At 42.5% G+C, this 17,446-nt stretch overlaps 1 pseudogene; it reads right to left on the bottom strand.

Moving 5' to 3' along the window:
- Nucleotides 1–259: 259 nt before the first annotated feature.
- On the bottom strand, nucleotides 260–10,307 carry LOC139577582 (vitellogenin-like; annotated as a pseudogene).
- Between the last annotated feature and the right edge of the window lie 7,139 nt (nucleotides 10,308–17,446).

Below are 17,446 nucleotides of genomic sequence, written 5' to 3'. Positions count from 1 at the left end.
AAAAAAATATTGGTCTAAGCTATTGTATTTGTTGTAGATGCAGTGCAATGGAAATGGTATACTGAACAGTCATAGCAAGCTGGATGTGTTTACAATATAACTCCTCTGTCAAGCTGAAAGTGTTTTTGGCACTGATGTCTTCTTTTTATATCTTTTTTTATTTCATAATTCACCATGAAAAGTGATTGCCATTAAATTTCTCTTATTAGAGGGCTCTTTTTGCAAATGGACAACGTGGAAAAATGTATCAGAGACCATCTTTGAATGCACAGTTGGATTTATTACAATTTGAGTGTTCAATAATGTTGTAGGTTACATCTCAGTGATGTGAAATGACATATTTTCTGTTATAAAAGTTACAGTATCTGCTCCACCAGAGCACTAAATGCACTGCTCAGAGCAGCGACAGGCCACATGGGCTTCTGTCTTCTCTCTCAGGTCCACACTCTTCTCATAGATGCTGCTCAGACCTTCAGAGCGGTTCAGGTTGGAATCTGTAATAGGAAAGAAAGTAAGAAATTAGGAACTGCAGATCAGTATTTATTGTATACATCAGAACAGTATGGTGTCTTCAGTAAAACAGTTGTCCATTATAGACTCACCGACGGGCAGGCAGTGGAAACCGATGGTGATGGGGGTGGTCCTCACTGGGAGGCATCCAGGCAGACAGCGCAGCACAGGCTCAACAGAGTAGCATTTGGACTCCTCGGCATCAACAATCACCTGCTTCTCCAGCTTCACAGACTCGAACGTCATGAGGCATTCTGAGATAGAGAGGTACAGTAATAATATGTTAACTAAATGAACGGACATTTGTAATGCAGCATAAGCGGTAGGCTAAGACTTACCAGACTCATCACGGCAGCTCTCAGAAGGAAGCACCCAGGAATGGGCAAAGCTGACTGAGCTCTTAGTCAGGCGGCCACTGGGTGTACGGTACTCCTGTCTGTCTTCGCCATCAGCCCTTCCACAGAGTCCACAGGTCTGTCCCTTCATCCAGTCCACAACTTTAATCTGAGTGCCAAAATCATACAACAACTTAGAACGACTGTAGCTTATGTTTTAGTACCCTTTAAACAAGTAATATGCTAATCATAAATTGAATGATACAGTATTATTGATATTATGACATAAGATTCCAAACACCTTCCATGACTCCTTATCAAAGTAGACTTCTTGGAGACCGTGGCTTGGGGCATAGAGAGACACGCCTTCACCCTTCCGTTTGATCTTGATAGAACCTTAGGCAAGAAAATCAACAATGTTGTAGTTTATGGATGAGGCCATTTTCTATTATCTTATTACTGCAGTACATTGGATTATTCTAGTTATTGTGATGTTGATAAATAAAGTTGAAGGAGCATGAGAAACCTGAGGGGTCCTGGTATGGGAGGTTGTCGTTGGAAATTTCCATTCCATTGACCTTCACTAGTCACATCATTGTCCTCAGTGTACAGGTCGATATCACTGGAAGTGTCAAAGATAACATTTCATACATTATGTTATTGATGGAACTAAGAAATATATTTGTGTCAAAAGCAATTGTTTTCTAAAACAATACTCACATGTCAGAGATTTTCACATTGATGTGGTTTTGGTCAGATGCGTGATCCTTCTTCAGCAGAACCATGAATTTGAGCTCCATGGTGCAATCCTGAGCCAAAACTTGATAGCAAGAGAGAGGCATCTCGGTCTTGTACTCCTTGTTGTTAAATGTGGTCAATGTGTCTTTGACCATGCTACATTGAACTGGAAAACAATAGTGTTAATTTATACCTTCCTTGCCTTTTTTAATATTGTAACTTTCCATTTACTGTGACATTGTTTTGTTTTTTAGTTTTTTTATTGTTTCTGCTTACCTGCGTTGACTTCAGAAAACAAGTAGTGGATTTTGTTAACAATGTTGTCATCAAAGGGAGTAAGATCAGTCACAGACCCAATGGGCAGAGAACAGGGGAGGGTCACACCCAGTGTATACAGTGTCATCTGTGATTTAGATACACAAATCCTCATCAGAAACAGTCAACCAAGAAGAGAAGTCTGGGGAAATAAAACAGCAGAAAATGCTATTGTGGGAAAAACAATGTTCCTCACCTTGGGTGCTTTCAGAATGACATCCAGGGTCGTTTTAGATGTTGCAATCATAGTCAATTGAATCTGTTTCTCACTATTTTTGTTTTTTTGCATTGGAACCAATTCAGCCAGGTAAGATGGGATGTACGCAGGGATGTATTCAGACACGCTAGAAGAGAAAAGGTTACACAAATCAGAAGTTGTTCTTGATTTGTTCTGTAACATTATTCAGCTATCACTAGTAAATTACAAATGAGTAACCGTACATCCTAACATAGTGCCAAACAGCCTTGGGAACCTTGGGGAGTCTGTCCCAAGACAACCTCAGACGAACTGCAGGGCTTGGACCAACAAGACCAGTCTCAGCAGTGATAAAGGTGTTATATTCCTTGCACTCTGCACCCCAAGCAATCTTGGCCTAATTAGGAGAACAAAATAAAGTGTACATTTTTTTTAGTATACAATAGTGATTATTGCTACCCACAGTACAACCTAAACAATAAAAAACGATCAGAAAACTTATATTGTAGCACTATTTACAAGATATTTGATCTTACAGTGACTTTGTGTTTGCTGAGCAGAACACCATCAGCACACAGTTTCCAGTTGTCGTTCTCATCAAGGGCAGCCAGAATGATCTGCAGTCTGGAAGTAGCTTTGTTCAAGTAAGCAGTAACCTGGTATCCCTCATTCTTATCGTCAGCTCTCACTAAACGGAAGAGGATGGTCACCTTAGGGGCGAGAGTATTGCCAAGGAATTTGGCCTGAGAAGAGAAACACATTTTAAAGCTTAATTGATCTCTGCGCTCTCTCCCAATGGCACACAATGAAAGAGATGATTATCTTGACTCAAGTTATGATGGTGAAGTGTCACCTGCTTGTAGATGGCATGGAAGCTAGAGGCACTGCTCTTGCTTCTGGAGATTATATTGGAGGTGGCTTGAGAGTCCTGCAAACAAACAGTAAAACAAATCATCAGGGTATTTACGGAAATACTTTTCTACAAACATTTATTTTTGTAAACCATACCGTAGATGAAAATTCCTCAATATTGTACCTTGTGATACCTGTTGAATTTGCGGTCGTTGGGGTTGTCGTCGTTGGGGCCGTAAGGCTATTTGGGTAAAAATAACATTACATTCAATAAATTCTCTTCACATTTTTAACATCTATGTATGTTTGCAACAAGTGTGTGCCTTGTTTGTCACCTCCATAAATATCTGACTCAAAGAGTTTTGTGAGAAACAGTAGCCTTACCTTGGAGAGGCGAGCGCTGGAGGAGCTGGAAGAGCTGCTGCTAGAGCGGGAACTACTAGAGCGAGAGCTGCTGGAACGAGAGCTGCTGGAACTGGAGGAATTCTTCAGATCAGGCACCAGAATTTTCTTGAGCTTCAACAGTACAGTTTTTCCCTCTGGAGCTTCGTCCTCTTCGTTCATGGTGATGACTTTGATCATCTTTTCTGCAGCCTTGGGTCCAACTTGCACTTCAAACTCCAGCCTCTCGATGGCGGGTTCAGATGCTGCTAAAAATGGAATGCATTAGAAATAGCTAAACAAATTGTTGCAAGTATATGCTGAATTTTGCTTATTACCAAATTAATGCTTACATGGTTTCGCAGAAATAAGGACTGAATGCTTTCCAATCATTTTGTAGAAAAGAGTGTTTCTGATGAAGGCAGCATTCTCAGAATCAAATTCAAAGCATGCATTGACTCCAAGCCTTTCGACACAGATTGTCTCCTCAATCCGTGTGATGGGCTTGAACTTGGATGGCGAATCAGAATAGATGATCTCGGAAGATCTTGACTGAAAAAATTATATAAATTCACAAAATGTATCAAATGTCTGGGGTCTGTGGTTAATAATTTCTGATTGGCAATTCTTGTGTGAATTTAGTTTTGAACAAGTATTTCATACAAACTCACCAAACTTCCAGCAAAAGAGGCAGCAGAGGCTGCAATCATAGATGTAAACTTCTCCCTGGACTGCTGTGCGCTTCTTGCTACTCCTTGGGCAGGAATCATGGGAGTTATTCTCTCAGCTGGGACATCCTCCACATTTCTTGCCACAGCAAAGGTCTCAATGCTGTTTGAAGGAACATAGATCTCAAGAAAACTGTAGTGCGGCAGCCGTGTTAAAAAAATATGAACTTAATGTAAACAGCTATTACATCCTCTTTTCTGATCAAGAAAAAGATTGCCCTTACTGTGTGGCAACAATATACTCAGGAGCGGAAACAGGTAAAGCTTCAATCTTGAAGTTGCCATGAGCGATGTCAAGCTCTGCTGACAATTTTGCAGGGACAATTGTGTGGACCTTAGCTCTTGCAATAATAGCAGCCTGGATGAATGCAGTGTTCACTCCCATCACAGCAAATGTATGCATGACAATGCTACAGGAAGAGGAGACATTTGTTAAATTTACCAATATTTGTGGTACTAATGATGTCATCAGAAAATATTGGTCTTATACTTACCTTGGTCTAACTTCGGCATGTAGCTGAATGTTTGTTTTCAATAGCTGGGCAACATGGAAGGTTTCAGGCAGAGCAGGTTTCAGAGTGGCACGGACTATGAACATAAAGATAAAAGCACATTCATATGGGAGATCAGAGATCCAGGGAAGAACTACTAATTACTTAGCAAGAACTATTATGATATAGTTACCATTGAGGTCTGCTTTAGCGACAGCAGCAGTGTAGAAACTGAGCTCCATGGGCAAACCAAGAACGGTGGGGAAGATGCGACGCACCTCTGCAGCCAGCAGGGGCTTAGCACACTGGAAAGTTGCTCCAGCCAACAGTGCCTTCAAGGCCTTTTTTCCCAAAGCGTGTGCAGAAGGACTGTTGGCAAGCTGTGGGATAATATTAGGTTTAGCTGTTTTGTCCCTCAACTGTGAATGTTTTATGAATACTTTTGGAGACTATTAAGTTATATCATTTGTTGTACCTGAAGTGCCTGATCGATGAAGGACTTGTCGATGTTGGCAAAGGCAATTTCCTGTCCAAAGAACTTCACATATATGGAGGCTAGGGGCTTGCTTGTGGTTAGGGACCTCCAGTCAGACAGCTGTGGATAGACGAGTAAAACAAACCTGATTGATCAATTTAATTAAAAAATCTACAGGGATTGAAGCAATTTAAGATAAATGTGTAACGTAGTGATCGTTGATACTTACAGCCTTAATGACACGCTTCATCTTGGTGATTCTGTCAACATTTTCAGGATCTGTGGGGATTTTCAGAAGAGCCTCCTGGATTCCTACAGATCTCACTCCAACCTAAGGGGCAGACATTAAGCTTGAACAGTTAAAAAGTGTTTAAAATGTACTCAATCATTATCATTTCAACGAACTTTGAAAAAACACCTTTACCTCAAGAACATCAGCAGCTGCTCCAGCAAAGTAGGTGCGAGCTTTGCCCACGACGGTTCTGGGGAAAATGGTGGCAGCATCGTTGATGTAGAAAGCACTGGCAGCAGCACCAATCCTCTGGGGACCTTTAAGATGGGGAAAAATGACTGTTATTGATTGACTTTGTTGATATTTAGTGAATGATGCTATGGGTCAGTCATTGCAAGCCAAGGAAGATATATGGAGGCTAGGGGCTTGCTTGTGGACAGTTCCTTACTGCTATAGGCATCCAGGTGGAGGGCTTTACTGAAGTAGCAGCCCAATCTTCTAAATTTGTTGCTGAGCATCTTGACAGCAACATTGCAGGCAGCAGCACTAAAATGAAGGAATAGTACCTATGTTATTCAACCTGATTCCAAAGAAATTGAGAGAGATATAATGACATGTAAAGGTGAAAGAGTGCTCTTACACTGAGGCAAAGTCAGGGACAGTGCTCCTGGTCAGGGACTTCATGTGAGAGTAGGTGAAGCTAGCCACCTGCAGATTTTCCTCTGTTTTCAGAATGTTAGCTAAAGTAATCACCAGGCCCATTGGGGGCTTTGTCTCAAACAGAACAATGCAGGCAAGCATGCGGAGCTCTGGGTGGAGAGCCTTGTCCATGAACAACTGCACAGCAACTTCCTGGACCTAATTCACAACAATAATGCAGAGATTTGAATGGACTTTGCCAATGAGAATGATGATGTTGTCATTTGCAATTTAATGGAGGGACTGTACTCACCATTCTAGGCTCCCTCTTAGCAATGTTCCTCAGGGCCAAGACTGCATCAGCCTGGACTCTCAGGGGCAGAGCAGCAGCTGCAGTTCCAAACACGGGCAGGAGTTTTGTGATTGGTTTAATGCTAGCAGGATGGCCAGCATTACCCAGAACTTTAAGAAGCATGGAGAGTTCCTCAAATTTCCTATTAGCAACAGCCTCAACAGCAAGTTCGTGGATGGGCTGTGGGAAGACATGTACAGTACATATGTTTGAATAACCTCAATCAGTAGATCATCATATACGTGAGATGACATCTTTCGAAAATGTCTGAAACCCTACCTCTTTGAAGAGTATCCCACTAGCACTGACTTTGCTGATAAATCTTTTTGAGGGAAAATGTACTTGATACGATTGTGATATGTTGTTATCTCACCTAGCTATCGTAAGAGCATCTGCTAAGTGACTCAAATGTAAATTGATTATAGGAAAATACATCCAGTTTACCTTCACAAGTTCAGCATGGCAGTTGGGATATTCAACACAGTATTTGGAAACCATGGTACCATAACCAAGCATGGCGATCTCACGTAGAACTGGGTGTGTCTGAATCTTGTGGTTTAAAGCTAGGCTCTGGTGGTGAAAAAGGTATTGTTTTGAGTCATCTTTATATCATTTCTTACAAAATATTGAAGAGATAGGACAGTGTAGAAGGAGTAAAGTGGGTCCAGGATTCGCAACCAGACGGTCACGAGCACATATGTGACCAGCTTCAAAAAGCTAGGCGTATGTCGCACGTCACTACTTCACAGGAGAGGCATTTGCATTTTTTTCTTTCAGAAATGCCTCCTGGAACATGTGAACTGTCATGTGCCTTCATAACAAACTTGTATGCCATCTGTAAATATGAATACAATTGTTAAATTAGGAGCCTAGTTGGTTTAGCCATGGAAAAATATCTTCCCGCTAGCCATGATTGGCTGAGATAATGAATGGGCTAATGAATGGGCTGTACATGCCGAGAGATGAGTTTGTGTTGGTCTGATATGTAGCACACTTCTGTCTATAACATGAGCTGCTCGGTATGTGTCAATATTCCTTGCTACAGTGGCTTTTTTGAAAGATATAATGCTAGCCATGGAGATCTGCAAATGTGTTGCTACTGCGCTCAACAACATTGTTGCCCAGAAATTATTAGGTGCTATTGACAAAGATTAGTGCGGAAAAGTTGTGATGGACTACTTTCTGCACAACAACGGGCCAAACAAGCTGTAGCTTGCTACAAACCAAACAGAAAAGACACGCTGCCATGAAGTATTCATCCATGTATACTGGTAAGAGTGTAGCTACATTCTCAGATATTATACGTTTCAAATTTTGTCAGAAAGTCATATTCAGTGCAAGTTAAAGCGTACTGTTAGCTAGCTAGCAAATGTTAGCTTGCTAGCTAACGGCACGTGTATGATCTCTGTAGTAATATTATTTGCATCTCAGAAAGCCACTTGCAATTGCTGATTACGGCCATCAATTGTATTTCATGAACATGTGTACATATCCAGACAATAGTAACCATCCACTTAGCTACATGTGGCTGGGGGTGGTTATAGAATTTATTTCACATGACCCATCAGTTTTGGACAAGTGTCTGGGTAAGCATAATGTATAATTATAAAATATTTATAAAATATTTTTATCCGGACACTTTCAAAGTCAGATTAGGATATAGGCCAAGGACTAGATAAAGTGTATTTTTACCTGGAGCTTTTCCCTATTTTAGGCTACTACTTTCACTTTTTAAACACGAAATGTTGCTACATAAGACTGAATCGAGGCAGTGGGTCACATATGTGTTGAAGGTAGGGGTGTTAACCACTAGACCACCTCATGCCACCATTTTTAGTCATCTTAATGAGGAAATCTATAAGAATGCTTAAATATCATTTAAAGATTTACTTACTTCAAAAAGCTTGACAGTGTCCAGATCAGCAGCCACCATATGCACAGCGGCAACCACAGCCTGAACAGCCTCAAAAATAGTGATGTCACCAGCCAAAAACTTCTCCTTGATGAATCTCACAGACACTGAACTTCCGATGTAGGGGACAGCATCCAGGATCCAGTGTCTGAAAAAAAAAAGTATTTCTGTCATTGTGTCTTTGTTTGAGCAATTGTCCCAGAAAAAAAATTATTTTGAAAAATTACCTGTAAACTGGTTTGGCCTTGAACTCAACCCAGATGGCATCAATAGTCTCAGACTTTGCCATGCGCAGGAGCTGAATAAACTGCACAAACTTAAGAGGAGCATCTTCATGGACCTCTGCCGTGTTGTATGTGACCAGATGATTCAGGATCTTCACAGCCTAAACAATTAAAATGAAGTGTTTGTATTAAACCTTTGTCATTTTTGGCTTTACATATTGTCAGGCTTATGTATCAAATAATAGATAGAGTCATTGAGTCACTGTACCTGAGCACGTACGTTGCTGTTCTTAAGGAGCTGAATGGGCATCTGGAGAATCTCAGTGGCAAACTGATACCGGATGAATCCACGGTGAACATAATTACCACCGTGGAGAATAATTGGATCCTTCTTGATCTCAACGAAGGTCAACATTTGTCTGTGAAAGGTAGTTCATGGGAAACGTTTAAACCTATAAGCTTAATAAAATGAAAATGTTTTCCTTTTGTACCACAAATCAGTCAACATACTTTGCTTCCATTTGGGCAGCTCCTGACATCTCATTGAATGGTGTGAACTGATGGAGCTCAGTAACAGTGGCCTCCAAGATCAGAGCACCACTGGCAGCGGGCTTCATGATGTAGTTGTAAGTGGCAGCTCCCATCAGGGCCTCCCCTCTCTGTTTAGACAAAACACAGAGTTGTATTGTCATGTGAAGTGTTTCTGGTTATGTTTTTCCAACACCCAAAATAGATACTTATGCTCATACCTGCTGGCACTCTACACACTTCTCTGTGTAAGCCAGACCAAAGTCCTTCCTGATTCTCTCCTGGCAGTTATTGAGATCCTTGCTCTTGGTCAAATGGATGCGCTGTGCCTTGGCATCTTCACTGATCACATAGTGGGTCTTGCACACTCCCTGAACTCCAGACTAACACAAAAGAGAGCATGAGTGAGGAACTCAAACATTGCTTACTGAAACATGTTTTGCATCTACATATGAACATATACAAGTTGTACCTCCTGCAACTCATAGACGTTTTGTGTCTTCTTGATGTTGAGCTGAAGAATGTTCAGGATACCTCTATGGACATTCAGCACTGTTTCAGAGACAGCAGTGGGGGCAAATACCTTACCCACAACACCCTTGGCATACTCAAACTTGATGGGAATCGAGAACTGAGCAGCCAGGACTGAAGTGAGTTTTGCAGCTGGGACGAAAGGATCTTTGGGCCACACACCACTGTACTCAAAGATCTCAGGGTTCACAAGCTACAAGGAGATATCAATTGATGTATTAGTCAATGTAATGGACATCACATTAAGATATTGTTTGTGTGTGAACTTCATGTATAACAAATACCTTCAGCAAGTAGGTATTCTCTGCAACTGCACTGATAAGAACTTTGCTGATTACTTTTACTCCAGCTCTAGCCAGACCCTCCTCAGGCAGACCACCCAGGAGCAGTGCCTCATACTTGTACACATAGGTCTTACTGGCAGCAAAATCAGGGGCTGTAATAACAATCAAAACATATTTGATGATCTTGTGATCTGAGAACTGGTTTTACTTAATTTAGAAAAAAAATGCAGAAGTGAAACTATCAAATAAACATAAGTAAAAATCCATAAAAATAATATGTACTTACCAAAGTTAACAGATTGACTCGCTACAAGATAAAACAAAAATGATTGTCACAATATGTTACTGAATGTTTTTCAAAAGATGTCATAGATACAGAATTGTACATTTCAATATTTACATAACTTAGTTATATTTACATGAAGTTAGTTATAATATCCGCACTAGAATAAGACAGAAAAACTGTACTTACCCACAAGGGCTAGAGTCAGTGCAAGTACTACTGCTCTCATGGCCAATGTGATGTGAGGAACAACAGTCCCAGACCGCCTTTTAAATACATTTTCTGTCGACAAAACAATCGTAATAAAATATATAATTAACTAACGTTACATAAGTTGAGATCAGTATGTGCTCATAATAAAGCCTGTTGAGTGGGTTATCACGAGTTCTGAGGTGGCCACATACACCCATAGGTTAGGTTAACCTGCCCCACTGTCATTTAGCCCTTTACAGATCAATGTCCATCTAAGTCAGTTTTTTAATGAAAATTATCTGGAGAATCACGTGTTGTTTTATCCAACAACTTATGTATACTACGACCTTCATTTTTCTTCAAATACTACATGAGTTATTTTTCTCTATTTATCTAACCACAAAATAAAAATGTACACAAAGGCTCTTGTACTTTAGAAGTAGAACCCAGTAGAGATAAGTAGGCAGTTGGTGCCTAAAATAATGATGCAACACAATGCTAAATAAAATATATTGTCTAGGTTTGGATCAGTACATTTATGATCAATTCTAATATGTTAGAGAATGTGATAAATTAGAATACTACTAATGTCAAAACCCGACGAGTTTTGGCACTTGAACATGGACCAGCCATTGGTCCAAGCTAGTCCTCAACACTATTGAAGTCCTTGAACAAGTATTTGTTATTCAGATGAACCAACCATGTGTCAACAATGGTCAGCTTGACACTGAATATGCAGGCCTACAACAGGTTTGTTGTTCGATCCTGATGTTAAATTCGACTGAAATATTAATGTGTCAATTTTATAAAAATGTTTGGACAGTGAGACATTTGTTGTTGTTTTGGCTCTGTACTCCAGCAATTTTGATTTGAAATGATACCATGACGGAGGTTAAAGTGCAGACTGTCAGCTTTAATCTTTAATCTGAGGGTATTTTCATCCATATTGAGTAAACCGTTTAGAAATTTGAGTAAACCATTTAGAAATTACAGCACTTTTTCACATACCACCCCCCAACGCATCAAATTTGGCCTTCATTAGTTAGGGTTAGATTTAAAATCTATTTTCAAGAAGAGTAATTGTGGAAATGGGCAGGGTTTAGCCATAATTATGACTTTGTGGCAGCGTTAACTAGTGACGACCAGGGGGAATGATGGCAAATTCTTTACTCAGTAAGGTCACTCCCATAGAATTCTATGGTCACTCCAACTAAGGCTAACAATGAATGGCTGATATCCCAGCATGATATGTGCTGTGTTCGGGACGACTTTACACCAAGAAACACTTACCCTGATGAAAGCCCCCAACATAAGGAAATTGAAAGTGGCTTTTACTGGAACCAAGTTACATGTTCCTCAGTACACAAACCCACACACAACAACATAACGAGCCATACCGTGCAGTGCTGGGCCCAGTCAGGTCTTTGACACATTCACTCACTCCCCCGCTGAAAGATCAGACACAAAATGTTGGCACCGTTGTAACAGGTTGTGAACAAGCCCTGGTCTCCAGCATGAGAACAGAAAAGGAATACCTGGTGAGGTAGTCTCAGGTTGGACTACTCCAAATCATCTTGGCTCTGACACACACACCCAAACACAAGCTTTGGAGGTCCATCTCTCCATTTAAATATCTCTCACACCCTACAATAACCTGTGGATCATGAGAGAACCTTCATAAATTAGCAGAATATTAAAAACAATTTATTGACACTTCATGTAGTGTCCCGTAATACTTTGTTTGAAGTGAGACACCTTCAGTCATTCATAACACATCCATAAATACCCTATCTGTCACACCCTGATCTGTTTCTCCTGTCTTTGTGCTTGTCTCCACCCCCTTCCAGGTGTCGCCCATCTTCCCCATTATCCCTGGTGCATTTATACCTGTGTTCTCTGTTTGTCCGTTGCCAGTTCGTCTTGTCTCGTCAAGCCTACCAGCGGTTTTCACGTACTCCTGTTTTCACGGTTTTGACCATTCTGACTGCCTTGACCCTGAGCCTGCCTGCCTGCCATTCTGTACCTCTCGGACTCTGCTCTGGATTACTGACCTCTGCCTGCCCTGGACCTGTCGTTTGCCTGCCCCCCCCCCGTTTTGTAAATAAACGTTTGATATTTTGAACTGTCTCCATCTGGGTCTTATCCTGAGTCGTGATAGTACAAACTGGCCATGACGGACCCAGCAGACTTGGTCCAGCTCCACAACGCCGTCTCCTCGAAAAAGGAGCCACCACTGGAAGGCACGAGGAGTTGCTTCGTGGTCTTATGGAAGGTTCTGCATTGGATACATTGCTGGAGCAATTCCGCGGGTTGTCTGTTAGGCAGCCTACCACGAAAGTAACCTCCCAACCCCTCAGTAACCCGACTGTCAGCAGCGCGTCTCTCCCAGCCACCCCGGCTTCCTGAGAACCCCGCTTACCTCCTCTGGAACGCTTCGTTGGAGAGTCGGGAACCTGTCAGGTGTTTCTTGCTCAGTGTTTCCTCATCTTTGAGCTGCAGCCCTCCTCCTTCCCCTCAGACTGCTCGAAGATAGCGTACCTCACCACGCTGATGTCCGGTAGGGCTCTCGCCTGGGCTACGGCAGTGTGGGAACAACAGTATGCCGTATGCTTCAGTCTGGAGCAGTTCGTGGCTAAGGAAGATTTTCAATTCTCCATTGCCCGGGAGAGAGCCTGTCCGGAAGTTACTCCAGCTTCGGCAAGACTCCCACAGTGTGGCAGACTATGCGGTGGATTTCCGTACATTCGCGGCTGAGAGTGCCTGGAACCCGGAATTGCTGTTCGACACGTTCCTGCACGGATTATCGGAGGACGTTAAAGACAAGCTAGCAGCCCGGGAACTACCAACAGATCTCGACTTGCTCATCACCTTGACCATCTGGATCGATGGGTGGCTATAGGAACATAGGAAGGAGAGGTCTGATTCTACCTCGCCTCCGAGGCATCCCGGAAATCTCCGACGTCTCCGTTTCCTAGAGAATCCGAGGACACCCGATATTTCCAGAGAGTCTCCGAAGTCTGACGAATTGGCTCTTCCCGAGCCGATGCAACTAGGCAGAGCTAGGTTGTCTCCAGCCGAATGTTTACGCAGGCTTAAGACGAAGAGTTGCCTGTATTGCGGCTCTACTGGTCATTTTCCTATCCTCATGTCCACTAAAAGACCAGGCTCACCGGTAGGGCTGAGTAATCTGGTGGGCCATACGGAGAACTTTCCCTCTCCCCTTACTCGTACCCCTCTCCATGCCATTCTGCTGGGGAACTAGTCGAAATCTCTTCGGGTACTCATCGACTCTGGGGCCGATGAGAGTTTTATGGCCGCCACCTTGGCGTCCGAGCTGGGTATCCCCACTCAGCCCCTTTCCATTCCCAAGGACGTTAGAGAGCTGGACGGGCGCTCAATAGGCAGGGTCACCCACAATACCACTCCCATCAACCTACGAGTGTCAGGGAATCACAGCGAGGCTATCCAATTCATGCGTATTAAGTCTCCACAGGTTCCCGTGGTATTGAGATAATCTTGGCTCCAGTGACACAATCACCTCATCGACTGGACTGCTGGTGCCATCATGGGCTGGAGCCCATTCTGCCATGCCCACTGCCTGAACGTCTTCCTGTGGGCTTGGAAGTTGCCCCGGACCTTTCCGCCATTCCCACAGAGTACCAGGACCTCCGGGAAGTTTTCATTAAGGCTCGGGCCATTTGCTTCCTCCGCATCGGTTTCCCGTGCACTGACTACCGGGACCTCAATAACATCACGGTTAAGAACTGCTACCCGGCCTCGGCCTTCGAGCCGCTCCAGGGGGCCTGCGGAACGCCTACCACCTGGTGCAGATATGGGAAGGGGACGAGTGGAAGACTGCCTTCAACACGGCCAGCGGTCACTACGAATATCTGGTCATGCCATTTGGTCTAACCAACGCTCCTGCTGTGTTCCAGGCCTTGGTTAATGACGTTCTCTGCAACATAGAGACTTCCAATGGGTAGAGTCAGGACACCATTTACTGTTGATGAAGAGGCATACCCCTCCCCCTGTCAATTTTCCTGAATCCAATGTCCTGTCCGCTCGGTGAATGGAGAATCCATCGAGTTGGATTGCCATGGGGGCAAGGCCAAGTCTTTTTGGGATGGACAAGGCCCCTGACTGTGTTTTGATAGAGCCAAAATATTTTGACTGATGAGTGACAGAGGGACAAATTAGTGTGATTTTTAAGGTAATGTTTTTGTTTGTAGATGTCATTTGTATAGATTTCATGCTAAAAGTATTTTTATTGTATTACCTTTTTGTTAAAACTTCTCTAGGATAGGGGGCAGCATTTTCACTTTTGTATAAATAGCGTGCCCAATTTCAACTTCCTTCTACTCATCCCCAGAATATAAGATATGCATATTATTAGTAGATTTGGATAGAAAACACTCTGAAGTTTCTAAAACTGTTTAAATCATGTATGTGAGTATCACAGAACTTATGTAGCAGGCAAAACCCCGAGGACTAACCATTCAGATTTTTATTTTTTGAGGTCACCGTCTGTTCAATGAGCTTTCATTGAGATACTAGATTTCTAATCAACCTGTTTGCAGTTCCTACCGCTTCCACTGGATGTCACCAGTCTTTGAAAATAGGTTGAGGTTATTCCTTTGTGCAATGAAGAAGAACGGCCATCTGGAATCAGTGTAACGTTATGTGTACTGTTTGAGAGTTGTGCAAGACTAGAAAAGTAGCGTTAGTTTGTTGACCTCCTGTATTGAAAACAGATAGACCCGTCTTCAATTTGATCGATTATTAACGTTTACAAATACCTTAAGTTGTATTACAAAAGTAGTTTGAAATGTTTTGGCAAAGTTTAGAGGTAATTTTTGAGATATTTTGTAGTGACGTTGCGCAAATTGGAAGCAGTTTTTTTTTCTGGATCAAACGCGCCAAATAAATGGACATTTTGGACATATATGGACAGAATTAATCGAACAAAAGGACCATTTGTGATGTTTATGGGACATATTGGAGTGCCAACAAAAGAAATTTGTCAAAGGTAAGGCATGATTTATATTTTATTTCTACGTTTTGTGTTGTGCCTGCAGGGTTGAAATATGCTACACTCTCTTTGTTTACTGTTGTGCTATCATCAGATAATAGCATCTTATGCTTTCGCCGAAAAGCCTTTTTGAAATCTGACATGTTGGCTGGATTCACAACGAGTGTACCGTAATTTCCGGACTATAAGCCGCTACTTTTTCCCACGCTTTGAACCTCGCGGCTTATACAATGACGCGGCTAATTTATGGATTTTTCCCGCTTTCACAAATTCATGCCGCCAAAAAACTGAGCACCGTCACATAATGTGACGTAAATCGAGCGTGCTCAAACTTCCCATCATTCTGATTACGGTAGTCATTTTGTCACCCTCATCATGGCAAAGACACGGAGAAATGCATATGATGCAGCTTTCAAGTTGAAGGCGATCGATCTGGCTGTTGGAAAAGGAAATAGAGCTGCTGCACGGGAGCTTGGCCTTAATGAGTCTATGATAAGACGTTGGAAACAGCAGCGTGAGCAACTGACTCAGTGCAGAAAGACAACAAAAGCTTTCAGAGGGAAGAAAAGCAGATGGCCCGAACTAGAAAATGAGCTTGAAGACTGGGTCAACACACAGAGAGCAGACGGCCGAGGTGTTTCAACTGTGCAGATCCGACTGAAAGCCAAAACAATCGCCACCGCAATGAAGTTTGAGGATTTTAGAGGTGGACCATCGTGGTGTCTAAGATTTATGAGACGTAAAGGCCTGTCCATCAGGGTACGGACGAGTCTGTGTCAGCAGCTCCCTCCCGACTATGAGGAAAAAGTTTCAAACTTCCGCAAATTCACTAATGCAAAGATAGCGGAGCATTCCATCGGCCCGCAAGACATCATAAATATGGACGAGGTTCCTCTGACGTTTGACCTGCCTCTCACTCGGACTGTCAACAGGAAAGGCGAATCATCCATCACGCTGAAAACAACTGGGCATGAAAAAACGCACTTCACCTGTGGTCTGAGCTGCACGGCATCGGGAGAAAAGCTTCCACCGCCAAAAGAAAAATTCCCGAGAGGAATTGTTGTGAAAGTCAACAAGAAAGGATGGATGACGGAAAGCCTAATGCATGAATGGCATACGGAGTGTTACGGCAAGCAAACGGGAGGATTCTTTCACAAGAACAAGGCATTGCTCGTGTTGGACAGCATGAGGGCCCACATAACAGATTCTGTGAAAGAAGCCATCAAGACAAACTCAATTCCAGCTGTGATTCCTGGGGGCACAACAAAGTATTTGCAGCCACTCGACATCAGTGTAAATCGTGCATTTAAGGTGGCGCTCCGTGTTCAGTGGGAGGCTTGGATGACAAGTGGGGAGAAATCCTTCACTAAAACGGGCCGCATGCGAAGAACAACTTATGGTCAAGTCTGCCAGTGGGTCCTGACAGCGTGGAGCATTGTCAAAAGATCCACTATCATCAACGGGTTTCGAAAGGCTGGACTGCTGCGTGTTGAAGAGGGCAGCATGAGCTCAGCGGGGAATTTGCCTCCGGATGAAAGTGACGAGAGCGACAATGAAAACGATCCAACATCGGATGAAGCAATTCTGAGGCTATTCAACTCCGACACCGAAGGAGATGACTTCAGTGGTTTCAGTGCACAGGAGGAGGAAGATAGTGACCAATGATTTTCTTGGTAGGCTACTGTTTACTGCTATTTTTTTATTTTTGTTACAAGCCGTGTTTCGTTAAAGCCTATTTATTTTTGTTACAAGCCGTGTTTCGTTTAAAGGCTGTGTAAAGTTCATTTGTTTCAATGTAGCGGTAGGCACCTGCGGCTTATAGACATGTGCGGCTTATTTATGTACAAAATACATATTCTTAAAAAATTCAGTGGGTGCGGCTTATATTCAGGTGCGCTTAATAGTCCAGAAATTACGGTAGCTTTAATTTGGTATCTTATATGTGTGATTTAATGAAAGTTTGATTTTATATCTTTTTTTTATTTTTTATTTGGCGCTCTACATTTTCCCTGGCTATTGGCCAAGTGGGCAAGCGTCCCACATATCCCAGAGAGGTTTTAAGGTCATGTAGTTTTATATATTTGAATGTCAGACAGCGTAATGTATTTGTTATCATAGTCAACATAGTTTTTTCCTTAAATATTGGATATAATTTTAGAATGTACTTTTAGTGAAATGTTGCTGATACACCAACACCAAATGTGAAAAGAGATATAGTT

The sequence above is a fragment of the Salvelinus alpinus genome, chromosome 6 (genome assembly GCF_045679555.1).
Source record: "Salvelinus alpinus chromosome 6, SLU_Salpinus.1, whole genome shotgun sequence".
In the NCBI taxonomy this organism is placed as follows: Eukaryota; Metazoa; Chordata; class Actinopteri; order Salmoniformes; family Salmonidae; genus Salvelinus; species Salvelinus alpinus.
This window is presented reverse-complemented; position numbering and strand designations above follow the sequence as displayed.